Raw genomic sequence first — 27,965 nt, 5'->3', positions numbered from 1 at the left:
TCTTTTGGTGACTCAGACTCTTTGGGGGAAGAGATTCTGAGTCAGGGAGAGGCAGCTGTATTTTGTTAAAAAAAAAAGCGCTGCTGGGACCGGGCTGTGCAGCTCTTTTGTTTTCCTTGCTGCTTTTCTTTGCCTGTCAGCCTTTCTATCTTGGGGGCATTGAAAAAAAAAGTGCGTTTTGCAGGGAACTGAGTGTTCAAGCGCATCGTCCCTTTTCTGTTCATGGCAGAAAAGTTTAAGCGCTGTGCCGTTTGTCAGCGCTGGGGTGTGGACAAATCGGGCCGTTGTAATTACTGCACTTGTTTAGACAGTGCTTCTGTACTGGGTCCTGTGGGGGTGAGTTCGTCTAATTTGGGGGGGAGTTGATGCTGCCCTTCCCTCTGTTAGTTCGGTGGTTCCTGTTTTGGCGGGAACTGCCGCCCCCAGCTGATCTTCCGATTTCTCGGTCTCCTCCACTGCTGCAGTCTTAGCCGTCCAGCATTTACAATCTGCCTGCGGCCTCTTGAAGAGTTATGCTGGCCCTTGCTCTCAGTAAAATACAGGCCAATAGCTCATAATAAGAGCTAGGCTTCTTAAAATCAAAATCATCTCTGATACAAAAGAGAGCTAGCGTGTAGAAATCAGAGCTCACCTTTGACACAGTTACATTTTACTGTAGCAAATGCTAAAGTAAGTGCTCAGATAGCTGACAGAGGGTGGAGGGAATCTACTCTGTGGATAATGAGGAGACTGGCACCTACAAGATGTCATGAGCAAGAGTTGCTATGGTTGTGTAGAGATAGTACTGGGTCAGCTGCACCCCGGGTGAGAACATCCAAAGGAGGGAGCTAGGGGAGAGTTTGGGGAACATGCAAAGTCATCTAATAAGATGCGTTCTGAGCATATCTTGTTTATATTTACAGCTTGATAGTATGTGAAGTCATTTTGATCAACTGATAAGGTCCAAGAACCCTGGTGACAAAGCTAGGGTCCATTGAAATGAATAGGGTGAAAATAGTATAAAAATGGGAGTCAGAAGGGTATTAGATCAGAAGACTCCAGAAGGTCAGAGAGAGCGAGGACGTGTCATGGACTGCTGTTCAAACCATACGAATACCTGATTTGCCTCTACTGCTACTGGTAAGATTGAAATAAAATATCTTCTTATATCTCAGCGAGTCCTACTGATTATGTAGTTCATTAATTCCTGGACTGTGTAAGAGCAGTCTGGGGAAGTATGAGGTCAGAGTAATTGGTGGGAACACGCAAATTATTTACTAGAGAGAGCCCCTGGCTTCCGCTGCCCAAACGGGAGAGAACCTCCAATTACTCTGACTTCATACTCCCCCAGACTGCTCTTACACAGTCCAGGAATTAATGAACTCCATAATCAGTAGGACTCGCTGGGATATAAGAAGATATTTTATTTCAATCTTACCAATAGCAGTACAGGCAAATCAGGTATTCGTGTGGTTTGACCAGCAGTCCATGACACGTCCTCTCTCTCTCTGACCTTCTGGAGTCTTCTGATCTAATACCCTTCTGACTCTCATTTTTATACTATTTTCACCCTATTCATTTCAATGGACACTAGCTTTGTCACCAGGGTTCTTGGACCTTATCAGTTGATCAAAATGACTTCACATACTATCAAGCTGTAAGTATAAACAAGATATGCTCAGAACGCATCTTATTAGATGACTTTGCATGTTCCCCAAACTCTCCCCTAGCTCCCTCCTTTGGATGTTCTCACCCGGGGTGCAGCTGACCCAGTACTATCTCTACACAACCATAGCAACTCTTGCTCATGACATCTTGTAGGTGCCAGTCTCCTCATTATCTATAGAGTAGATTCCCTCCACCCTCTGTCAGCTCTCTGAGCACTTACTTTAGCATTTGCTACAGTAGAATGTAACTGTGTCAAAGGTGATCTCTGATTTCTACAAGCTAGCTCTCTTTTGTATCAGAGATGATTTTGATTTTAAGAAGCCTAGCTCTTATTATGAGCTATTGGCCTGTATTTTACTGAGAGCAAGGGCCAGCATAACTCTTCATTCCCCTCTTGCCGAACCCCCCCCCCCCAGGGAGGGGTCGGCACACATGACTACTAGTGGGTGTGGCCGTCCTTTCCAGAGGGCTGTTAGAGTCCTGTGGGGGGATGCATAGGGATGAGGTGACAGGGGTGCTCTGTCATAGTGAGACAAGGCCATAGCAAGAGTCAGTATATGGATACATAATTATATGCTGGATGAAATGCAGCATTAGGTTTCCCCTTTTATCACTCTGGGGAGACCTTTCCCCCAGAGTTCGTTTTACAGATGTATAAAGTGTTTTTACTGAGGCAATCAGATCCTTCTCCTTCCTCTCCAGCAGCAGGGCAGGGGCAGAGTTTGCAGCTCTCGGCTAAAAGGCCTAGAACATCTTGTGAGCCTCATGAGGATTTGGATTCTGATCCAGATTTCACCATGTCCTCCTTAGAAGACCAGGCTTTGCTCCAGGGGGACTCTTTTGAAGATCCTGCCATCTCTTTGGAGTCAGACTTGGATTCTGTGGTCCCTGGGGAGGATTTCTCGGTTCTTCGAATTTTTCATAAGGAGGATCTTCAGGATTTAATTTCCCAGGTTTCATCTACTTTTGAGCCTCTAGTTTCCTGCACATTGAAGGATCTTACTCTCAAGGTAGTTTTTCTCGTGGCAATTGCTTCAGCTAGGAGAGTGTTGTAGGTGCAGGCCCTTTCGTGTCGGTCGCTGTTCGTGGAGTTCGCAAAGGATAGAGTGGTGTTGCGACCAGTTCCATCCTTTCTTCCCAAAATCTTGTCACATTTCCATGTTTCACAGTTGGTAATTTTGCCAGTCCTGGGGTCCTCCTCAGGTTCGGAGGAGCAGCATCGCCTCAAGTGTTTGGACGTTAGAAGGGCACTCAAATTCTATCTGAGGATTACAGAGGAGTTTCAGCAAATGGATCGCTTTTTTGTCCTTATAGGGGGAGCCCAGAAAGGGTTGGCGGCTTCCAAACCCACTATTTCTTGTTGACTCAAGGAGATGATTGCTTCGGCGTATCTTTTGACTGGTAAGCCAACTCCTGTGGGAGTTAAAGCTCACTCTACCAGAGGTCAAGCTACTTCTTGGGCTGAGTGTTCTTTGGTTCCTCTGCTGGAAATTTGCAGAGTGGTGACTTGGTCCTTCTTGCATTTCTTTGCTAAGCATTACAGATTAGATGTACAGAGTCGGCAGGACTCAGCGTTTGGGGCACAGGTGCTTACAGCGGGGCTGCTGGGGTCCCGCCCATGATTTCACTGCTCTGTTACTTTCCATCAGTCAATCACTGGGCCAGTCCGGAGGGACGCTAAGAAAGGAGAAATTAGGCCTTACCTGCTAATTTGCTTTCCTTTAGTCCCTCCGGACTGGCCCAGATCCTTCCCAATTTACAAGTGTTTTTATAGTTGGATTTAGCCGGTTCATCCTTTCTTGAGACTGGAGCTGTTGTTCTATGCATCTTTATTGTTTAAAAAGAAAAAGATTTTTGTACCTTTGTTATGCTTTGGTGCCTGTGGAGAGTGAGGTACTTTTGCCATATTGCACAGGCTTTTCATGTCTCTGGCTGCTCAGGTTCCCGGGTGCACAATATATATGACACAGGCAGCTGCTTGTGACTCTGGGCAAGTCACTTAACCCTCCATTGCCCCATGTAAGCCGCATTGAGCCTGCCGTGAGTGGGAAAGCGCGGGGTACAAATGTAACAAAAAAAATATGAGGTTCTTTTCCTTTCTTCTGCTTTGCTACTGTATTATGGACTCTACTATCTGGCAAGGGCTCTTATTGGCTATCTCTGATGAGTCAGAAGTCTCAGTCTCCACCTGCTGGAAGGCGTGCAGAACCCATCAGTCAATCACTGGGCTTGTCCGGAGGGACTAAAGGAAAGCAAATTAGCAGGTAAGGCCTAATTTCTCCTTTGCTCATTCTCTTTCTTATTGTGACTTCATGAGCTTCGTTGATGGTAGAGAGGCATGCAGTTGTTTGGATGTGCTTCTGGGATGTTTTGTAATTTCTCAAATGAGTTGTTGCATCCTTGAGTAATTTGGGTAGGCCAGCCACTCCTGGGATGATTCACCACTGTTCCAAGTCTTCTCCATTTAGAGAAAATGGCTCTCACTGTGGTTTCGTGGAATCCCAGAGCTTAGGAAATGACTTTGTAACCCTTTCCAGATTGATATATTTCAACAACTTTTTTTTCTTCTGGAATTTCCTTTGATTGTATCATAGTGTTCTTGTATGTGATGACTATTTCACTGTCATGGCAAAGTTCAGTATATATTGAGGTTTAGATTCAGCAGGGCTGGCTGAAATCAAGCCTGGCTGAGTTCAATCAGCTGAATCTACTAGGGGGGCGGATAATTTTCAACATGGATGATATGGGTGTTGCATAACTTTGTTCCTTAAATAAATTAAATAATAATTTAAAAATGGTTGTGTATTTACTCAGGTTCCCTTTATCTAGTATTATATTTTGTTTAAAAATAAGAAGCCGTTTAGCAGGACTTCTATGCAATGACAGGAGAAATCAGGAGGGGGAGGGGAAACTTTTGCATTTCACTGTATAAATGGATTGACTGATTATTACAATTAAAGCCCTATGTGATTCTATTCTTTTTTAGGATGTTTAGTGTTGTGAAGTTGATGCGGCTGCTGTATATGTGTATTTGATAACATCCTTATACATATTTTTCAAAGGCTTCTGAGAATCGGTCCTGGTCTACCATGCATCCATCCCCATTTGCATTTGTTTCCTGCGGTCCTACTCCCAGCCTTTCATCCGTGAACACAGAACAGAAATAATTGTTAAGCAGTTCAGCTTTATCCTTATCAGCTTCTACATATTCCTCCCCCTCAGCTTTAAACCTCACGATGCTATTATGGCACTTCCTTCTGTCACTTACATATGTGAAAAACATCTTGTCCCCTAATTTCACCATGTTGGCTATCTTCTCTTCTATTTGCCTCTTCGCTTTCATGACAGCTTTTCCAACTTCTCTTAGCTTTTCCAGATATTTTTGCCTGGCTTCCTGAGTCCTCTTGTATTTTATGAAGGCTAATCTTTTTTCCCTTACCTTTTCAGCTACTATGTTTGAGAACCAGAGTGGTCTTCTTTTCCTGTTACTTTTATGTAATTTTCCAACATAAAGATTTGTCACCTTTACTTTCAGTTTTGCCCACTCTTCCTTGAGAAATTTCCCCATCTTGGCATAAGTACATAAGTAGTGCCATACTGGGAAAGACCAAAGGTCCATCTAGCCCAGCATCCTGTCACCGACAGTGGCCAATCCAGGTCAAGGGCACCTGGCACGCTCCCCAAACGTAAAAACATTCCAGACAAGTTATACCTAAAAATGCGGAATTTTTCCAAGTCCATTTAATAGCGGTCTATGGACTTGTCCTTTAGGAATCTATCTAACCCCTTTTTAAACTCCGTCAAGCTAACCGCCCGTACCACGTTCTCCGGCAACGAATTCCAGAGTCTAATTACACGTTGGGTGAAGAAAAATTTTCTCCGATTCGTTTTAAATTTACCACACTGTAGCTTCAACTCATGCCCTCTAGTCCTAGTATTTTTGGATAGCGTGAACAGTCACTTCACATCCACCCGATCCATTCCACTCATTATTTTATACACTTCTATCATATCTCCCCTCAGCCGTCTCTTCTCCAAGCTGAAAAGCCCTAGCCTTCTCAGCCTCTCTTCGTAGGAAAGTCGTCCCATCCCCACTATCATTTTCATCGCCCTTCGCTGTACCTTTTCCAATTCTACTATATCTTTTTTGAGATACGGAGACCAGTACTGAACACAATACTCCAGGTGCGGTCGCACCATGGAGCGATACAACGGCATTATAACATCCGCACACCTGGACTCCATACCCTTCCTAATAACACCCAACATTCTATTCGCTTTCCTAGCCGCAGCAGCACACTGAGCAGAAGGTTTCAGCGTATCATCGACGACGACACCCAGATCCCTTTCTTGATCCGTAACTCCTAACGCGGAACCTTGCAAGACGTAGCTATAATTCGGGTTCCTCTTACCCACATGCATCACTTTGCACTTGTCAACATTGAACTTCATCTGCCACTTGCACGCCCATTCTCCCAGTCTCGCAAGGTCCTCCTGTAATCGTTCACATTCCTCCTGCGACTTGACGACCCTGAATAATTTTGTGTCATCGGCGAATTTAATTACCTCACTAGTTATTCCCATCTCTAGGTCATTTATAAATACATTAAAAAGCAACGGACCCAGCACAGACCCCTGCGGGACCCCACTAACTACCCTCCTCCACTGAGAATACTGGCCACGCAATCCTACTCTCTGCTTCCTATCTTTCAACCAGTTCTTAATCCATAATAATACCCTACCTCCGATTCCATGACTCTGCAATTTCTTCAGGAGTCTTTCGTGCGGCACTTTGTCAAACGCCTTCTGAAAATCCAGATATACAATGTCAACCGGCTCCCCATTGTCCACATGTTTGCTTACCCCCTCAAAAAAATGCATTAGATTGGTGAGGCAAGACTTCCCTTCACTAAATCCGTGCTGACTTTGTCTCATCAGTCCATGTTTTTGTATATGCTCTGCAATTTTATTCTTAATAATAGCCTCCACCATCTTGCCCGGCACCGACGTCAGACTCACTGGTCTATAATTTCCCGGATCTCCTCTGGAACCCTTCTTAAAAATCGGAGTAACATTGGCTACCCTCCAGTCTTCCGGTACTACACTCGATTTTAGGGACAGATTGCATATTTCTAACAGTAGCTCCGCAAGTTCATTTTTTAGTTCTATTAATACTCTGGGATGAATACCATCAGGTCCCGGTGATTTACTACTCTTCAGCTTGCTGAACTGACCCATTACATCCTCCAAGGTTACAGAGAATTTGTTTAGTTTCTCCGACTCCCCCGCTTCAAATATTCTTTCCGGCACCGGTGTCCCCCCCAAATCCTCCTCGGTGAAGACCGAAGCAAAGAATTCATTTAATTTCTCCGCTACGGCTTTGTCCTCCTTGATCGCCCCTTTAACACCATTTTCGTCCAGCGGCCCAACCGACTCTTTGGCCGGTTTCCTGCTTTTAATGTATCTAAAAAAATTTTTACTATGTATTTTTGCTTCCAACGCTAATTTCTTCTCAAAGTCCTTTTTTGCCCTCCTTATCTCCGCTTTGCATTTGGCTTGGCATTCCTTATGATCTATCCTGTTACTTTCAGTTGGTTCTCTTCTCCACTTTCTGAAGGATTGTTTTTTGGCTCTAATGATTTCCTTTATCTTACTGTTTAGCCACGCCGGCTGACGTTTAGTCTTTTTTCCCTTTTTTCTAATACGTGGAATATATTTGTCCTGAACCTCCAGGATGGTGTTTTTAAACAGCATCCACGCCTGATGCAAGTTTTTTACTCTGCGAGCTGCTCCTTTCAGTCTTTTTTTCACCATTTTTCTCATTTTGTCGTAATCACCTTTTCTATAGTTAAACGCTAGCGTACTTGATTTCCTAGTTTCACTTCCTTCAATGCCAATATCAAAACCGATCATATTATGATCACTGTTATCAAGCGGCCCTCGTATCGTTACCCCCTGCACTAGATCATGAGCACCACTAAGGACTAAGTCTAGTATTTTTCCTTCTCTTGTCGGCTCCTGAACTAGCTGTTCCATGAAGCTGTCCTTGATTTCATCAAGAAATCTTATGTCCCTTGCGTGTACAGATGTTACATTAACCCAGTCTATATGCAGGTAATTGAAATCCCCCATTATTATTGTGTTGCCCAGTTTGTTTGCGTCCCTGATTTCCTTTAACATTTCCGCATCCGTCTGTTCGTCCTGGCCAGGCGGACGGTAGTACACTCCTATCACTATCCTTTTCCCCTTTGCACATGGAATTTCAATCCACAGTGATTCCAAGGAGTGTTTTGTTTCCTGCAGAATTTTCAATCTATTTGATTCAAGGCTCTCGTTAATATACAATGCTACCCCTCCACCAATCCGATTCACCCTATCACTACGATATAATTTGTACCCCGGTATGACAGTGTCCCACTGGTTATCCTCCTTCCACCAGGTCTCAGAGATGCCTATTATATCTAATTTTTCATTTAGTGCAATATATTCCAACTCCCCCATCTTATTTCTTAGGCTCCTGGCATTCGCATATAGACATTTCAAACTATGTTTGTTGTTCCTAAGTACATCATGCTTAGTACTTGACAGTATTAATTTGCAATCTTTTGTCTGATTTTTATTGTTATTTAAAGATACCCGATCTACTACAATCTCTTTTGCAACCTCACTATCAGGATACTCTATCTTCCCTGTTATGGTGATATCTTTGAAAGATACCTTATCCCGAACCATGCTCTTTTGAGCGACTGTCGGCCTTCCCCCCATTTCTAGTTTAAAAGCTGCTCTATCTCCTTCTTAAACGCCGATGCCAGCAGCCTGGTCCCACTCTGGTTAAGATGGAGCCCATCCTTTCGGAATAGGCTCCCCCTTCCCCAGAATGTTGCCCAGTTCCTAACAAATCTAAAGCCCTCCTCCCTGCACCATCGTCTCATCCACGCATTGAGACTCTGGAGCTCTGCCTGTCTCTTGGGCCCTGCGCGTGGCACAGGTAGCATTTCAGAAAATGCTACCCTGGAGGATCTGGATTTCAGCTTTCTACCTAAGAGCCTAAATTTTGCTTCCAGAACCTCTCTCCCACATTTTCCTATGTCATTAGTACCCACATGTACCAAGACAGCCGTCTCCACCCCAGCACTATATAAAGTTAGTTCTTTTGAAATCTTGAATAAACTCTCTCCGCCTTTGTCTTAATATTGAACCACACCATTCGGTGATCACTAGATTCCAAATGATCTCCCACCGTAACATCAGAAACATCGTCCCTGTTTGTAAACACTAGGCCTAGAATAGCGCCATCCCTAGTTGGTTCTGTTACCCACTGCTGAAACAATTCTTCCTGTAAAGAATCCAAGATCTGTTTGCTTCTAGATTACCCTGCACCAGGAATGCCCCAATCAGCGTCTGGCATATTAAAGTCACCTAACAGTAGTACTTCCCCTTTCCTAGCTATCTTGTGGATGCCTTCAATTAAGTCTCTGTCCATTTCTTCTGACTGTGAAGGTGACCTGTATATTACACCAATGTAAATATATTTTCCTTTCCTTCTTATCAGTTTAACCCACAGCGCTAATTTCTTACCCCCTATGTCCTGCAGTTCTGTCACTTTAATATTGTTCTTAACATATAATGCCACTCCTCTGCTCTTCTTCCTACCCTGTCCTTCAGGTATAACTATATCCCAGTCATGGTTCTTCGTGAATGCCACTAAACCCAAATCGGCTTCTATCATTGCAGCCACTAGATTTAGACATTTGTTTACCATACTACAGCATTGTTAAACAAGTCTCTCCAGATGTTACTCTTTTTTTCCTCTTTCTATGAGGGTATTTTATGTGTTACCTTCCTGAGGGTTATTAATGACTTTGGGGCTTTTCTCATCCATCCCTAGCAAATTTAGTTTAAAGCCCTCTTTAGCACTTTAGCCAGTCTGGTACTGAAGATGGTCCTTGAAAGGTGGACACCATCACTGCTCAGCAGCTCTTAGAAAATCATCTCATGGTCCAGGAAACTGAAGCGCTCGCATCGGCACCATCCACACAGCCACACATTTAGCTCCAGGATGCGAGCTTCCCTCATTTGGCCTTTACCTTTACCTTCAACAGGAAGGATCAATGAGAACTGTGCACCTAGGAGCGTCATCTTTTGACCCAGAGCCATGAAGTCTCGTTTGATATGTTCAGTAGGATACCTAGCAGTATCATTTGTGCCAACATGGATGAGCAGCATAGGATAATGGTCAGTAGGCTTGATGAGTCTAGGCAATCTTTCCACTACATTCCGAATCTTGGCACCAGGTAGACAGCACACCTCCCTGGACATCATATCTGGTTGGCAGATGGGCACCTCAGTACCCCTCAGAAGAGAATCACCAACTACCACTACCTTTTTGCTGTGCTAGCTGTGACACCAGTCTCCTAATACAACACCTCACTGTACCTCTGCTATTCTACAAACCTGTCTACAAGACTGGGTGCAAAATGCCTAAGGGATAAAATTAAGCAGGAAAACTACAAATAAATATCTAATTTCTACCATGTCTAGTGCTAAATCCTCAAATACCAGAGACTTTTTTGAGAAGCAGTGCTTAGGTAAACAATCCAATATCAGAATTAGATTTTAAAATGCAATGCACAGGTTCAAAACAAGACTAAAAGTTTTTTTTTTTTTTTTTTTTAAAGAACAGACCAGGTTTCAGTAGCATCCATTGTGCTCTGGTTATTGCTCGGACCTGGCAGGGGAGAATTATTACAAGGATTTTCCTCCTCTGTGTCTTATCTGATTACTCGCTTCAGCGACCCCAGTATTTCTCACTTTTTTCTGTCCAGCTACACACATTTGACATTTGCCTTTCTATAAATTGCGTGCATGGCTTATAGGGTGTATCATAGGCCGGGGGGGGGGGGGGGGGGGGGGGGGGGGGGGAGGGAGGCTGAAGGGGAAATATTATGGGCCGACCATTGGCACAGACTTAATCTGTCCCTGTGAAACCAGTTTGCTTTTTAAGGACCGTGTTTACTAAGCTGTGCTGTAGGCATGCTAGCGTTTTTATTGTGAGCTAAAAATTAGCACGTGCTAATGCTAGAGACACCCATATATTCCTATGGGTGTCTCTAGCATTAGTGTGCGCTAAGTTTTAGCGTGCATTACAAACGCTAGCACACCTTAGTAAACAGGGCCCTAAGGGCCCATTTTACAAAGTGGCGGTAAGCCCAATGCGGGCTTACCTCTCACTAAACAGGAAGTACCACCAGGCTACTGCAGCAGCCCAGCGGCACTTCCCACCCCCAGCACACCATCATATCCAGTGCTACAAAAATATATTTATTTTTTGTAGGGCTGGGGTGTATCTGTCAGTAATCGGGCCCCGAAATGGCTACGCGGCAAGTTCTTTACTTGCTGCATGGCCATTTCCTGCAGAAAGGAAAGACTACTCTTTTACCAACTGCGGTAAAAGGGGGCCTCAGTGCACATCAAAAACATGCATCAAATGCCAGTTCAGGCCCCCTTTAGTGCAGCTTGGTAAAAAGGGCCCTAAATGTTTTAATACTGTCTTAGCCTCTTCCAGTTGTTCACTAACATATAAAAAGGAGTTAGTTGCCTGCACAGTTTGTGTACGTTGCATATAGAAATACAACTTTGTGCCTCTTCTAAGTCTTTGGTCAGTTGTATGCACTGTTTTCTTACAGTATGTCTGCACAATTTCTTTCAGTTCTTTCACCCAGGAAATAGAATATAATACTCCTGTTCTGCCCAGCCCAGATGGAGCAGGCCTGACCAGGATGACCAATGGGAACTGCACATGTATACAGAAAAAGGAATGTTTCTCTCCCTCAGTTACTAACTGATAAGGGGGCTGGTGAAGATCTCTGGCTTTGGCAGGGGGATTCAGACACAAAGCAGTGTAAACATGGGCATGTCAGATTAGAAACACAGCAGTACAGAGAGGGTCAAAGCACACAATACAGAAGCAAAGACAAAATAGCACCAAGGGCCTTCAAGGTTGAGCTAGAAGGACCACTTCTATCTTAACCTTGAAGGCCCTTGGTGCATGTCAGATAAGAAAAACAGATGTGAGGCCAAAAGGTGAGGCCTCAGATACCTAGGGGAGAAGCCTCTAAAAAGCCCAATTCACAGTTATGTGAACCCAGTTTCCACTGACAAAAGCAGGTTTTATCAGTAGACATGAAGGGATATAAATTGCACAGGGAATAAATTGAGTAGACTAGATGGGCCTTATGGTTGTTATCTGCTGTCATATTCAATGTTAGTGAATCTTCAGCCAATTCTTAGCCCCACAGCCAGTTGTGTTTTCAGGATACCTTTAATAAATGTGCATGGGATATATTTGCATACCTACAAGACGTGAACCCTTTTTATTTTTAAAGTACTTTCAGAAATGTGTGTCATTTTGAAGTTGCAAAACTATTTTCATTATTTTCTCCCTCTTGACCTATTTTTTCATTCACACGTTCTTATTTATTTTATTTATTAGGATTTATTTACTTGAGTTAGGGGTCCTTTCATTAAGCTGTGTTAGGTGCTTATGCACATCTAACATCAAAAATTGTTCTAATGCAGGACATGCTAAAGCATCACGTGTTAGTTTTGGAATGTCCACAAAGTAACTATGCGATAAATGTTTTTTGGAATTTTGTAGGGCATGTGTCGGGGATGGAGAGTGGGTATTCCTGTGCTAACCAGTTAGTACCTCTACATTACCGTGCACTAACTGGTTAGTACACAGATAATTCAGGAACCCTTATGCCTACAAGATAGGTGGCATTAAGTGCTCCCATGGTAATTTTTTAACTAGCTGCATGCTAATGGCAACATTAGCACATGGCCATTAATGGAAAAAAATAGAAATTTGAGGTTTTTATGGCCGTTGTAAAAATGGCCTTAGCTCACAGGAAAGACTCACGCAAGGGCACACTAAGGCCATTTTTTACCACAGCTTTGAAAAGGACCCTTAATTTCTTTAGTGACATTTAAATGGAGGATGTATGAGGAACAGGCATTTCTTAGAACATAAGGGGTCCTTTTACTAAGGTGCACTGAAAAATGGCCTGCGGCAGTGTAGACGTGTGTTTTGGGCATGCACAGAGTCATTTTTCAGTGCACCTGCAAAAAATGCCTTTTAAAAATTTTTGTTGAAAATGGACGTGAGGGAAAATGACCTTACTGCCAGTCATTGACCTAGCGGTAAAGTCTCATGCAGTAACCGGGCGGTAATGACCTACGTGCGTCAAATGCCACTTGGCGCGTTCCCAATACGCACGTCTGAAAATAAAAATTCTTTTTCAGACATGCATATCAGATGAGTGGCAAAAATGAAATTACCGCAAGAGCCACGCGGTAGCTGGGCAGTAACTCCATTTTGGCACGCATTAGGCGATCGTAGATGCTTACGTGGCTTAGTAAAAGGGCCCCTAAATTATACATTAGATCGACCCAGAAAGACCTAAAACATTGGGAAACAGAAAAAGACTAAATCATTTTCATGGTAAATTAAGTAGGGAAAATTTGTACTTGGAAAAGAAGAATAAATGCGATCTAGACAAAGGAGCCCTTTTACTAAAGGACGTTAAGCTCTTATGTATAGTTAGTGCATGGGAAAATGCTTGTTGCATAACATGTTAAAAGCATTTTTCAGTAATTTAGCATTTTCCACTCACTAAACATACATTAGTTAATTTTTGAAATTATTTTTTGGAAGGGAGCATGCCATGGGTGGGGAATGGGTGTGTCTGCATTAGCCAACTAGCGTGTTCCGATTAGCACATAAGAACTGGTTAACTTAGAGTTAACCTAGGAGCATGGAGCGCAGGTCTTATGTGGTAATGGGACCTACAAAAATAAAAAAGTCCAATTTTATGGCAGCATTAAAAATGGGCTTGGTGCGTGGGAAAGTTCTGCATTAAAACACGTTGAGCCCATTTTAACGCATTTTAGTAAAAGGGCCACAAAGTTACTCTTTTACTTATTAAACTTTGCTCCATCCATGAAAACTTTTAAAGTAGTCTAATAGTAATAAAATTATTCACTATTTAAAAATGGTTTTCTAATCAACTAATCATTTTGTGACAGGTGGCGAGCGAACTTGTGGAGTACATGAGCTAATCTGCATTAGAAAAGGTAAATAACAATTTATTGCTCAGTGTATTGGTTGACTAGTTTCACTTAAGACCTGCAATATAAAATGTTTGAACAAGTTCTTATTTTGGGAACTTTTCCAGCTTTATAGCAAAAGTTCTTTTCTTTTTGGTTTCAGTACACCCTTTTGGATGCCATGTACTATACCGGTAGGTTCTAGTTCCGTGAGGAGCCCTTTTACTAAGCTGTGGTAAAAGGAGCCCTGCACTAGCGGGAGGGGGGAGGGCTGATTTTGCCGTATGCTGAGACCCTTTTTATTGCAGCGGGTAAAAAGGCTGAAAAAAGAATTGGCCATGCGAAAGGAGGAGCACTTTCCGCCACCCATTGAGGTGGCACTAAGGGCTCCTGCGCTAACCTGGTGGTTACCGGGTAGTGAGTGGCGCTACCCAATTACCACCAGGTTAGCGCCGGAAATGTCATACGCTGGGGGTGGAACTACCGCCAGCGCCTGTGTTGGACCAGCAGTATCTCCAGATTGGCACACTTTAAGCCTATGATGGGCTTACTGCCATTTTGTAAAAGGGCTCCTGGGTGTGGTGGTTGCTTGGGCACCCCCAATATTGAGACAGTACCTTCACTGAGTGCAGGAAGGGGTAATTTGTTTTTGAGTTTAGCACCCTCAGTCAGTTGAAAAGTTGACTCTTTTGACTCTGTTTCTCTAACTTCTCCAAAAGAGCCTGCTGGGGAGCTGGAGAGGGAGCCCGTGGTTCTCTAATAGATTTTGAACAGCTATGTAGCACTATATAACAGGGAACAAGCCTTCTAGTGATGTATCAACCTCTAAATCAGTTTGAATTTATTTTGCTTGTGAGAGTATGTGGCCAAACTATACTACAAACACTCTTTGAGTACATTTCAACTTCACCATTATCTTTTGCGAGTTTTGCTTTTACTCAAAACAGTACGTTGAATGAAATCTTATTTATTACTGATTCTTTATAAACTAGAGTTGCGGTAATACAAAACAAATCTCTTTATTGTACTGGTTAGATTTTCTTAGCACACGGATACTCATGTAGTTGTAATTGATTTGGGAAGAAGTTTGTGCTTTTAATGCACAAGGCATTCCTGCTTAAGAGGTCCGGGGGGGCTCCCTCTGTGTCACCTCCGGAGGAAGTACCCGTGTCCCCTCCCTTAGTGGCCAAGCGTCCGCGGTTTGAAGCGCTGGGCTTGGATTCTCTCTCGATGTGTTTGGAGGTAGATGATGGCCAGGTGTCGGGAGTTTCCCGCCAGACCACTCAGATTCTCTGGAGGAAGGCGAATTGGCCTCTGAAGGGGGAGATGATCCCATGGCAGCGCGTTTGTTCCACCAAGAAGATCTGCCGGCTTTGATAGTGCAGGCTATGGAAGTCTTGAATATTTCTGTTCCAGACATTGGTTTGCCTGCTTTGGTTGCCCCATCTATTATGTCGGGAACTAAGCGGCCTCCCAGGACTTTTTTCATTCATGAGGCAATGAAAGTGCTCATTGCGGCTCAGTGGGACACTCCGAAGGCAGGATTGCATGTGGCCATGGCGCGCCTTCATCTGCTCCCTGATGCAGAACGGGAGGTTTTACGGCTCCCTGCAGTGGATTCTTTAATCACTGCAGTCACTAAGAAGACTACGTTGCCGGTGGAAGGCAGCATGGCTCTTAAAGATCCTCAGGATAGGAAATTGGAGTCTTCTCTGAAGATGTCTTTCGAAGTGGCAGCATTGTGTACAAATGTAGCAAATAAATAATTAAATAAATTGCACCCTCGCGCCGTGAGGTCTATGGCTGGCACTCCCCACTGGACCGTGATCAACGAGAAGGCCCGAACGGAGATGATATGTTTGAGTTTGATTTTACTTGATATGTTCTTGTGGTTAGGAAACCCTTGATCCAGCTAAGTATGTTTCTACCAATCCCGACCTTATCTAGTGCTCTTATTAATATATTGTGGTTTACCATGTCGAATGCACTAGACATGTTGAATTGGAGGGGTCAAAAGGTGCCATTTTAACCTAGAAGCAGACGAAGTAGGATTAATTAAGGTCAGCTCCTGCTTTCCAGTAGTCAGGAAACATTGACTAATCCTTCATAATAATTAAACTTTTTCAACTTCAAATACCAACATTTACTACTAAAAAAATTTTTTTGTGTGTGATCATATAACTTGTGGGACTAGCACTGACCAATCAGGTCTTCAGTATTGTCCTTTAACTTTCAATCATTGCACACTTTTTGTGAAATATTTTATTTTTTTCATCTTTTTCAAAATGCTCATATTTAAAGTCCAAAGTGAAGAAAATATTTCAATTTGTCATATGACTTATCTTTAAACTTGTGCCTGGGTCCCAGTAGTCACCAAGGATTGGCACATTAGGCCTAGGTGTGGCCTATAGAAAGTGTGGGGTCTTTGGGGGGAGAGTAGAGGACATTTACTGGGAGTCTAGTGGGGCCTTAGGGTGTGAGGAGGCTTGTACTGACAGTTTAATTAATGCAGTGTTTGATATTTTCAGTTGGATTAAATTCTGTTTTGTGGAGAGTCTTGACAGATTATCCTGATGAAGGCTATCCAGCTGAAACAGCCTGTGTTGAGTTTCTCTATCTGGGACTTGTATCTACAAGTTCTTTACCTATTAAAGGAAATTTTTGCAACTTTTGGTCATCTTGACATGTCATCTTCCACTCTTGGTTTGTTTTGTTTACATTTTTGTGTGGAAGTTTTTTTTTGTTTGTTTTCTCTTGTCTTTGAGCTGCCAAGTGATGCCACGTTTTTCACCACATATATTTTTGCAAGATCGATGCTCTCTCTGAACATTCTGACATATTGTATTTTATAAAAAGGTTCTGTTCAGCAGCTTCTGTAGAGCACTGCCCAAAATGAATACTTTTACAAAACTGATACATACCCAGGAACAGCTGTAAATCTGAGTTAGAGAATACACATGTATTTTTGGGTTTTTCCCTAGTCCCACCCAAACCACACATTCTTGCCATATGCATGTATAGCAGATTTACAGATGTAAATTCCATCTTTTTAAAATTTAGTTTTAAATGTTTATTCGGTATACACATACAAATCACTAATAGAGCTTCTAAAATAAGAGTTCAAATCTGCTAAGTTGTACACACAAATATTGTGGGGAAAGTGAAATGTATGTTTTCAGCCCAGGTGAACTTATGTGTGCTAAGAGCATTTATGCTTAAGAGTCTATGTGCATGCTGGTGAGCACAATGAGGTGCAAATGATCTTATACAATTGATCATCCTATTCGCTAAACCACATGCTTTTGACAGCAAGTTATGGCCAAAATATGTTACCCACGCTGGACTACACATTAAGAATAGGCACTAAGGAGGTAAGATTTTAGAAAGGGGTTTTCACACTTGTATGCTGGTATAGGCACATAAAAGGACTCTTGATAAGATTACTTCATGCATAAAATTACATGAGATACAGTTAGGTGAGTGCCTGACTTTTGAGTAGGTCTGTTCTGTGGCAGAGTTTGGGCAGAGAATTTATGTGTGTATATTATAAAATACACATGTACTGCTTTTGAGCAGGCAAAAATATCTACAGCTTCAATCTAGCTGCTGTTTCTTCAAGATTTGTGCTAGTAGTTTACAAAGATGCCTAGGTGTCTATGGGGCTCATTTTCAAAGCACTTAGTCTTGCAAAGTTCTATAGGTTACTATGGGGCTCATTTTCGAAAGAGAAAAATGTGCAAAAAGTGTCATCAAGCACCATATGAACGAATTTCTTCTCAAAATGTCCAAATCGGTATATTCGAAACCTGTTTTGCAAACGTCTATCTATGCAATTCGTCTCCAGTGTGTCCAAATCACAAGGGGCATGCCAGGGGCATTTTGAAGGTGGGCTTAGGGCATGCCTAACTCTTGGATGTTTTACAGCCATAATGGAACAAAACCAAAATGTCTAGAGCAAAAACTTCAACATATTTGTCTAGACCTGTTTTTCTAATGAATAAGAAACATGCCCTAAATGATCAGATGACCACTGGAGGGATTCAGGATGACCGCCCCCTTACTCCTCCAGTAGTCGCTGACCCCTCCCATCCCCCCAAAAATGTGAATAAAAATAATACTCGCCAGCCCCTATGAGAGCCTCAGATGATATAGACAGGTCCATTAAAGCATGCAGGTCCCTAGTGTAATGTAGTAGTGGGTACAGTGCACTGCAGACAAGTAGACCCAGGCCCATACCTCCCCCTACATGTTGCACTTGTGGTGGAAACTGTGAGCTCTCCAAACCTCACCAGAAACCCACTGTAGCCACATATATGTGCCCCCATCACTAATAAGGGCTATTGTAACAGTGTACAATTGGGGGTAGTGGGTTTTGGGTGGGTTTTGGAGGGCTCAGCAGAAAATATAAAGGAACAACAGTAAGATGTGTACCTGGGTGCATTTATATGAAGTCCAAAGCAGTGCTCCCTAGGGTGCCCCATTGCTCTTCTGGGATGTCTTGGGGACCAGTCTACTAAAAATGCTGGCCCCTCCTACATCCCAATGGTTTGATTTTCTGTGTTTTCCACTTGTACTTTTTTTTTTAATGGCCTGAAAACAAAATAAACAGAGCACAAAAACTTGTTACAAATGGTATTTTCGAAAAAAAAAAAAAAAGAGACATTTTGCGGTTTTGAAAATGGTCATGTTTTCTATTTGGATTTGTGATGTTTAGTGCAAAATGTATAAGTCCGACTTAGACGTCATATCTAAAATGCCCCTCTATGTAACTTTGTAAGTCTAAGTTCTTTGAAAATATGCCTCCACATGTCTTTATAAAAGGCTAAAAAGAGGTGCCTAAGGGGCTTTCACACAAAGATGACCTGTTTTTAAAAATTACCCTCTAAATGTACAGTACATGCTGTAAGAGCCATCCTCTGGCTGGAGGTAATGTGCTGGGGAAAATGGAGGTTTTTTTGGCTGCTGCTGCTGTAATCAGCAAGAAGAGAAGGAGACAGAGAAATTTAGAAGACAAGAAAGAGGAGAGTAGGAGAAGGAGAAGAGGATAGAAAGGCAAGAGGAGACAGCAGGGGAGAACAAGGAGAGAGGCTAAGTGGACCCGAGCTAACTGCACAATTGTAGCATACTCTCCACACCCATTTTCTGCCCATGCCCTTCCTAGTCACCACGCCCTAACACAAAATGCCCTTAATGCTTGAGTTAGCATGCAATCACCACTAAAATGAAGCAAAACCAATGTATGCATTTGTGTGGTAGCAGTTAACGTGCTCTAATGTGCTTGTTAAGTACCTAACATGCTTTAATACAGGGACCCCTTAATTTCTTGGAAAAGAACAGTAAAACCTAGTCTGGTCACAGTTCAAGAGAAAAGTAGTGAACAAGGTTTTCAATGCTGAGGATCCAAGCTCTTGTGACAGATTTAATACTGAATTCTCCTTAGATTCAGGCGATTTTTAAAATTATGTATGCTCAGTTTAAACCACCTAGAAAGTAGGTGGTGTATGCATTTTTAAAATAAATAATTATTGTAGGACTTTCGTAAGTAAAATTGTCTTAAACATGGGCGAAGAATTCTCAGGAGGAATCTGTAAATGTTCACACGTGTTTCTTGAAATGCTTTCTCCAGTCAATATGGGGTAAATATTTAAAAGGGTTTAACTGGGCAGGAGAGGTTCCCGCCTGGTTAAACCCCTCTGAGTGAGCTGGCACCTGTCATTCAGCGGCACTTAACTGGTTAGTGCCACTGAATGTTTACTAACCAACCATCCCCTAGCCAGCTTCATGAACTAACCAGAATTTTACCTGCCAACTAACCTCCTGACTGTAATTAAAAACAATAGATCTGCCTGACCTTCCTGTTTTCCAGCTCTACTGTAAAAAACTTCCCATAGCCACATTCCCTTCTCCTGATATTTCTGCCATTACAAAGTTTTTAAAAATGCCCATATTGGCCCCTGGTCTTCACTAAAAAACATATTTCTGTACTTGAGTAACAAAAAATGCACTGCTGCCCCTTCTCTTCCAATTGAATGTCCACATGTAAAAATTAAAATAAAATAAAGCTTTGCCATGGATACTCTACCTTTATCACTGCAAGAGTCCAAAAAAGAGGTTTCACCATAGTGTTCGAAAGTGTACTCTGAATTTTTTTTAAAGCTTTTGCAAGGTGGAGAAAATTGAAAGTAACTTGCAGGGTCTTTTTTCAGATTCCATAGCAGCAGGGATGTTCTGCTCCAGCTCTCCCTTCCAGGTAGTCTGCAGGGTAAAACAGGGGAGGAGGTGAGCCTGGAGAACAATTATTCTCCTTCCTAATCCAGCCCTAGGCACAACAGAGGTAATCTGAAAGTGGAGACCGGGCAGGCAAGCTGGAAGTGGAGACAAGGCAGACAGGCTGAAGCTTGGAGATGAGACACGGCTGGAGCTGGGAACCTAAAATAGGGCTGGGGCTGGAGACAGGCAGAGTCTAAAGGCAAGAAGGCAAGGTAAGGATTGGAAGTAAGGCAAGGTGAGAGAGACTGAAAGGCTTGAGTCAAGGCCATGCAGGCTCAGGCAACCTGTTGCAAAGGCGTCAGAAGAATGCCAGGGCCTTCTTTAAATAGGCCCCACACAGGAAGTTTGGGTGTCTCATGCAGGTCCTATTATACATCACATTGCTGGGCCTTAACCTCGTCTCTTCAGCATGCACCAGATGCCAGCACCAGTCATGGCTGAGGGAGCTGCTGGGAGGAATGCTGTGGAGCAGCAGATTCGCTGGGGGTTTGGAGCAGGAGACACAGCAAGGCCATGACAATTGTGCAGCTTCAATTTTGTTAATCTTCTAAAGATAACCTTTAGGATTTATAATCTAAAAAATTGCACTGCTCCAAGGTTCAACCCGACAAAGAATTTCTGTTTCGCAACTGCTGCATTGGGGAAACCCTCTGTTCCAAAGCCACAGCACTATACAAAATGGTGAAGGATCCATACAAAATGGCATCTGTTTAAACTGTTGCCATTAATAAGCTCCTCTCACAATATGGAAGCAGCCAATAAAGAAGTGAAAAAAAAAGCTGACCATTCTACTTTAACATTTATCCAAATGATTCCACTGAATTGAAATATTAAATCCATATCTGCTCATGTTGTCTTAAATATCTCTTAAAATCTCCACGATGTTGAGATCGCTGCAGCTGTTCAACCATGATACAGCGAAGAGAAGAAAATGTGTGTTGTCATTGCTTACAATGAGATACAAGTGGTGCCTCTAATTTCTCTGCAGTAAGGCAAGAACGATGCTCTATCAGCCTGGTCTTTAAGGCATCAGATGTCTGGCCAATGAACAACCCACAGGGGCATAAAATCGCATATGTTACCCTTTTTGTGCAATCATGCTTGTGTCTTCTAATTTCTTACATTAAAAAATTGGAGAAAAGTTGTGAATTAAGATGTTCTACCTCATGTCAATCAACAGGGGTCATGTATGCGATTTTATGACCTTCTGTGTTGTACAATGAGAGTGAAAATTTTAAATTGTACCTGTGCTCAAATAGGCAGCCAGTACAAATAAAACAAGAAGGTGAATGATTTTAGAACTCTTCAAAAAACCAGAAAAGATAAGCAATCTCATAAAAGTTAACAAAGACGAGCTGAGAGGTGGGAATGACCAAGGCAATAAAACAAGAAGCACTAGAATGTCTTTATTATAAATATTTGCTGGGAATAGTTCAACCAAAGCAATAGACATCCATTCACTGAAGCAAGGACTCTACACGGTCCATGTTTCGGCCTGTGCCTTTGCCAGGAGCCCTTAACAAATACAGAATACATATGTGAATAAATATGAATACATAAATTTCTGAATATATTAGTATATACGTGACTGTGTAAATAATAATCATATAAAGCATTAAAAACACACAGATACAGACGCCTGTGAGTGATGCTGTGAAAAAAGTGATAATGATGATGAATAAAGCCAGTGATGAGAGCAGGGCAGAGGAATGAGAAAGGAACATGTGATCAATGTGGAAAAAGTGGAAAACACTTGTGAACTATATTATACACATGGTAAAAGATGCAAGTAAATAAGTGAATGTGTAAAAAGTGAACAAGTACGTCATTTGTGAATGATGTGTTTAAAAATACATGCACTCTAAAAAAAAGGTGATTATAAAGTGGTGTCTAGAAATGCATGAATGAAGAAAAGGTGGAATAATAATAATAATCAACCATAAAAACAACGAATGTTGATAAACATACCGGGCAATCAGCCAGAAATAGGACGAACAGCAACAGTGAATCTAGCAGAATGCCAAAAAGGCGTAGTACTGCAAATAGTAAACACAAAAATTATGTCTGAGACCGCTAGACACAATCTAAAGACATGCGTGGCCCAGCATTTATGCAGCAAATCAAAGAAACGAAGAGGGCATGGTGAATAGAGACAACATAGAAGAGTCTGCTAAGACATAAACTCTCTGAAATAGCTCAAAACATTGCCCAGAGAAATAATTTAAAAAAAAACAGAAAAGTCTTGTGAACAGCTAGATAATACAGTGCCAAAAGGCAATAGAAACAGCTATGCTTTTGCCAGTATTAAAACAACTAAAAAGTGAAGTAAAACCAGATAAACACTCATACATCTGGGACCTTAATAACACCAATGTCACAGGTTTTTTTAATCTAGTTGTTCACAAGACTTTTCTGGGTTTTTTGGTATACCACTTTTTCTTTTTGTAGACTGGAGGCTGGAGTCCCAAATGTTTAGAATTGGTCTTATAATCCTGTGTCCTCTGAAGTTTGTAGATAGAATAACAAACACTTGCTTCCTGTAGTATCTGTCCTGAATTTCAAAACCTTTGCTGGCTTTAAAATCCTTTTCAATCTTATCTGCCCTTCAGGGCCAAGAAAAAACTGACTCTAGAACTTTGGAGAAAAATTCTTAGCTTCAAGGCAGGTGCTTATTGCACCTTGTATAAGGCATCCATTCGTATTCTACTTTGGAGAAACACCAGGCGTTTTGTAACTGCCATCTTTCATAGTTATTTTCCCCCTTAAAGTCTTATGTCTTATATTAAAGTGTATGACTGGTAAAAGTAGTTCTTTATTCTCTTTCCTGTTCAGCCTGTGACGAGACTACTGGGTTCCAGTCAAAATTTTGTGTTTGTCTTGGGATACATCAGTGATGTTCCCTGCTTGAGGCTATATGTGTAAGTGGTAGGTAAATTAAGGGAGGAAATATCATACTCTTATCAGCAGATGGCAGAAAAACACATAAAAGGGAACGAAGAGTTCATTTTGGGTTAGAATGAGAAAAGGGAGAAAAATGAACGGAAGAACAGAGGTTAAGGAAGAAGACTGTTTTCTTCTCCATTGAGGCTCTGGCAGCTTCATGTTGGTCTTTTTGCAGTGTAAAATGATTAGTTTTGCATCATCTATTTGTCTCACAGTGTCAGGGTGCCAGTTGTGTAGTGAGAAAAGATCCAAAATGGATCATTGCAGAGGTTATGTTTTGTGTTTGGGGCTTGAGCTTTACATCCACAATTTTGTGTTTTTTTTTTCATTTGTCTTTAGTAGTGTGGGCACTTTTGGAAAAATGCCCACTTTTCTGAACATGCACGATCTTCCCAAAGAATGTGCAATATTTGCAAGGAGAATGCACTGTATATATGAAGGAGTACACACTCTTTCCCAGTATTTCACATAAATTATGAAAAGTGCATTCTCTTCTGAAAAAGTGTGCACTCTAATGAAAAAATGCAAAAATGCCAAACGAAATCAATATTCCGGTAAATGATACAGGAAACATCACAAAACAAAACTTTTCTGGCTGCACACTCTGAGTAGATACAGAAAATGAGGCTAAGAGATGCTGAGAGAGGGGGCATGAGCTGGGATGAGAAAAAGAAGCTGGAAGAAGACATGATTTTGGAGAGAGAAGTACTGGAAGAGGGAATGCAGGCTGCCAAGGGGAGCACTGCTGAAAGAGATGAACAGGATTAAGAGAGGAGACATTTGGGACTGGGAAAGGTGATGGCTGAGAAGAGGCAGTGAGAAGAGATGGGAGTCATGGTAGAGACAAGAGACATGATGGAAGGAGAGGGAAGGAAGTGCCAGGAGGGATGTGACATGAAGGAATTGAGAGAAGATGAGCTGTGGACAAACTGTAAAGAGAGGAAGAGAACAAGTTAAAAAGATAAAAGAAATGCAAGAAAGGAATTAAGAGCGGAGAGGTGGAGAAGAAACTTGAGACCAAAAACAAGCAGAAGCAGCGGATAGAACTCAAACTACAGATACAAAGGTCAAAACAGGGATGGGCAGATATTAACAATAACTGAAGAAATGTCAATGACATTTCCTCTTTCATTTGCCAATAGGTTTTGCATCAACAGCCTCCCCCCCCCCCCCTCCACTTTTCAAGCCCCTGTTTCCCACAGCTGTATCAGATGGGCTGGCATGCACAATTTGATATGAGTGCACACTTTGGAGTCAATTCTATAAGTGGATGCCTCCCTTTAGGCACTGTGATGCCACGTGGTGAGAGTCTATTCTATAATTGGCATCGGGGTAGCCAGATTCCATTACTGAACATTAGCGTGACTTGGTATCAGTGTGCCTTACATTTATACGCCCACAGTCACACCAGCCATAGACTTAGCAATAACTACGGTCACATATGTGTGACAAAGACATATGTAAATTACAGCATTCTATAAGTTGTGCAGATAAGTGGAAGCCCTGCCCACTCTGTATATGCCCCCTTTCATTTACATGCCAAACCACTTATGCCCACCGTTATAGAATAGCACTTAGTTGCTCTGCTGTCAGACTGGTGCCTGCTCAGCACTGCTTCACATTTTGACCTGCTTGTGTACAGAGCTTGAGGTGGCATGACACTGGAAATGATTTGACAATAATGGGCAAGATGGCAGGATGTGCTCTCCTGACTGTGGAGGGGGATGGGTGGATCAGGGAAATTTCCAGGCGTTCTGGGCAGCATTGTTGTGTTGAGGTATCACTAGGAATGTTTCTGGGGTTGTTGAGTCACAAAAAGACATAGGGAGAATTATTTTGTAACAGGTTAGCAGGAATACCAATAAATCACACTAGTTTTCTAAGGGAAAGCATGCACATATTCCTCCAAATTTTATGAAGGGCACTAAAAACTGGGTGTGCAAGGGTCATTTAAACATTTGACTGAATTAGCTAATTGGCACTAAATTGGCATTAAGTACCAATAAGTGGGGTCAACAAACACTAACTGGTACTAATTTGTAGTAATGTGTGTAAATGACATGCTCCTATTCTCTAAACTTAGCACCTCATTCTTATGACATTCAACTCCAAGGGGAGTGTGGATATTGGAGGGACATAGGTGGGTCAGGGACATGTCAAGCTATTAGGACTTAAGTTTATTAGATGCTGGCAGTTCTGCACATAACTGCCAGTATTTGAACGTGAACATTTACGCCAGCCCTTGATATGGCGTAAGTGCTTGTGTCTGGAGTTAGGCACCAAAATGCAGACTTTAAGCTAGTATTCTGTAATGGCAACTATGCACAATATTGCCGTTATAGAATTGGTGCATAGCGGCCAAATTTTTGATGACTAGGTTTCAGCACCCTTTACTGAATTGGGCCCATTGTCCCTTTGAAAATTACCCCAGGGAAAGTATAGTCAAGTATTTCTACCTGCTGTTTGGCATGCACCAATTTCTCATTTTATTTTATGCACAAGTCCTAAGCCTGCCCAGATTATGTGTATAAGTTTAAACACATGCATTGTGGGCACCTTTAGAAAAGGACATTTCTATGTATAAAGTGGTTATTTGTGTAACTGCCTAAAGTACCAGGTGTTATTGATTGCACTTGTTTTATTTATTTATTTGTTACATTTGTATCCCACATTTTCCCACCTATTTGTAGGCTCAATGTGGCTTACATAGTACCGGAGAGGTGTTTGCAGACTCCGGTGTAAACAAATACAAAGTGATATTGTGGTAAGATAAAGTTCATGTGGCACAGCCACACTAGGGAATCGTACAACGGAAGAGTTGTGTTATGTCCATTACGTGCTTTAGTTTTGTTGTGTTGCAGAGATCAGGCATTTATGTTGCATTGACTCTCCCTCACGAAGGGACCATCTACCTCAAAAGAAAAATGCTTTCTTTTAATTTGTTTGTTTGTGGTGCCAGCATAAGAGTTTTGGGTATGGTGGCCAGTTACCCTGCTTCTTCCTTGATTTTTATTTCATGTATCATATGCATCATTCTGTAGCAGATGCCGGCTGGAGAGTACACAATTTTTCTGACATTACTCATAGTAAACATTCATCTTCAGTGGGAACTGCCAGAAATGCTTTACCACTCAGCATGTGTATATGTCCGGCTAGGGCTTCATGTCTTCCCTGGCCTACCCTAGGGTCCTTGATGGTGTAGCAGATAGTTTGGGTAGAAGTGATCCCCACTAGCTCCTGGCAGTGCTGGCTTCTGCTACAAAATGGCTGCTATGACCTCTAACAGCAATCTTGTGTTATTAGGTAATACTGTGATACTGCCACTAGAGGTCTTGGCAGCTGTTTTGAACCCAGAACCAGCATGGGCAGCAAACCGGTTAGCAAACCAGGTAAAGTTAGGCAGCCTATTTGCTATTCTAACTTTACCTGGTTAACTAACCAGGTAATGGGCTGAATATCAAGGCAGCCTGGTTAGCTACTGACTCTGCCCTGACTTCACCCCTGGACTGCCCATTACTGACTCTGCCCTGACTCCACCCCTGGACTGTCCCTAACCGGACAGTGCCGAGGTGATCATAGGCATTATTAAGTGGCTCTACCTGCTTAAGTGCTGCTGAATGTTGGCAGATGGTCAGCTCAGTGGGGTTTAACTGCCTGGTTAAACCCTGTTGAATATCGGGCCCTGAGACTTTAAGTTACAGGGAAGATCAGATATAATTCTACTGGAACATCTTAAAATTCTTGCTTTTTAGCTCCATGGCTGCAGCAAATTTTCTAGTAGGGACAATGCAGAAGTAGAAGAACACTAAGTACCAGGATGGATAAAGCAAGGATAGTTTATTCTTCCAAAACATACAAATCCCAGCTGAATGACCTCAACACAGGCTGTGTTTTGGCTAAAAAGCTTTCATCAGGAGAACACTGCCAAGTCTTAAAAAAAACCCCAACCTGATTCTTCATTATAAAGATTGATGATAATGACTTAGAGCCAACGCTGGAGAGAGCTCCAAATATTTCCAAACTGCCAGCTTGGTTTCAGTTGGTGGGCAAGCCGGCAGTTTGAATATTGAAGCTCTCTCTAGTGTTGACTCTAAGTCGTTATCATCAATCTTTATTATGAAGAGTCAGCTTTTTTAGAAGACTTGGAAGTGTTCTCCTGATGAAGGTTAGCCGAAACACGGCCTGTGTTGAGGACACTCAGCTGGAACTTGTATATTTTGGAAGAATAAACTATCCTTGCTTTATCCCATGCTGGTACTTAGTGTTCTTCCATTTCTGCGTTGTCCATGTTGGTTTTCCTGTGTGGAAGTCCTTGGTTTTCTTGCACTTTGGAATGGCTGCACTAGAAAATTTGCTGCTGCCAAGGAGCTAAAAAGCAAGAATTTTAAGATGCTCTAGTGGAATTATATCTGATCTTCCCTGTAACTTAGTCTCAGGGCCCGATATTCAACAGGGTTTAACCAGGCAGTTAAACCCCACTGAGCTCACCATCTGCCAATATTCAGCAGCACTTAAGCAGGTAATGCCACTGAATATTGCCTATGATCACCTCGGCACTGTCCGGTTAGTACTAGGACCATCCAGGGATGGAGTCAGGGCAGAGTCAGTAGCTAACCAGATTGCCTCGATATTCAGCCCACTACCTGGTTAGCTAACCAGGTAAAGTTAGGATAGCAAATAGGCTTCCTAACTTTACCTGATTTGCTAACCGGTTTGCTGCCTATGCCGGTTCTGGGTTCCAAATGACTGCCAAGACCTCTAGAGGCAGTATCACGGTACTACCTAGTAACATGAGATTGTTGTTAGAGGTCACGGGAGCCATTTTGCAGCAGCATGGGCAGGATCTAGTGGGGATCACTTCTACCCAAACTGTTACACCATCAAGGATCCTAGAGTAGGCCATGGAAGGCCTAGAGGTGATGGGGAGTCTGGGATGGGGGCTACTCATGGTGGGGGGGGGGGGGGGTCAGGAGGTAGGGTAAGATCATGTGGGGGGG

The sequence above is a fragment of the Microcaecilia unicolor genome, chromosome 3 (genome assembly GCF_901765095.1).
Source record: "Microcaecilia unicolor chromosome 3, aMicUni1.1, whole genome shotgun sequence".
Classification (NCBI taxonomy): domain Eukaryota; kingdom Metazoa; phylum Chordata; class Amphibia; order Gymnophiona; family Siphonopidae; genus Microcaecilia; species Microcaecilia unicolor.
The sequence above is the reverse complement of the archived record's forward strand: the minus strand, read 5'-3'. Positions refer to the sequence as shown.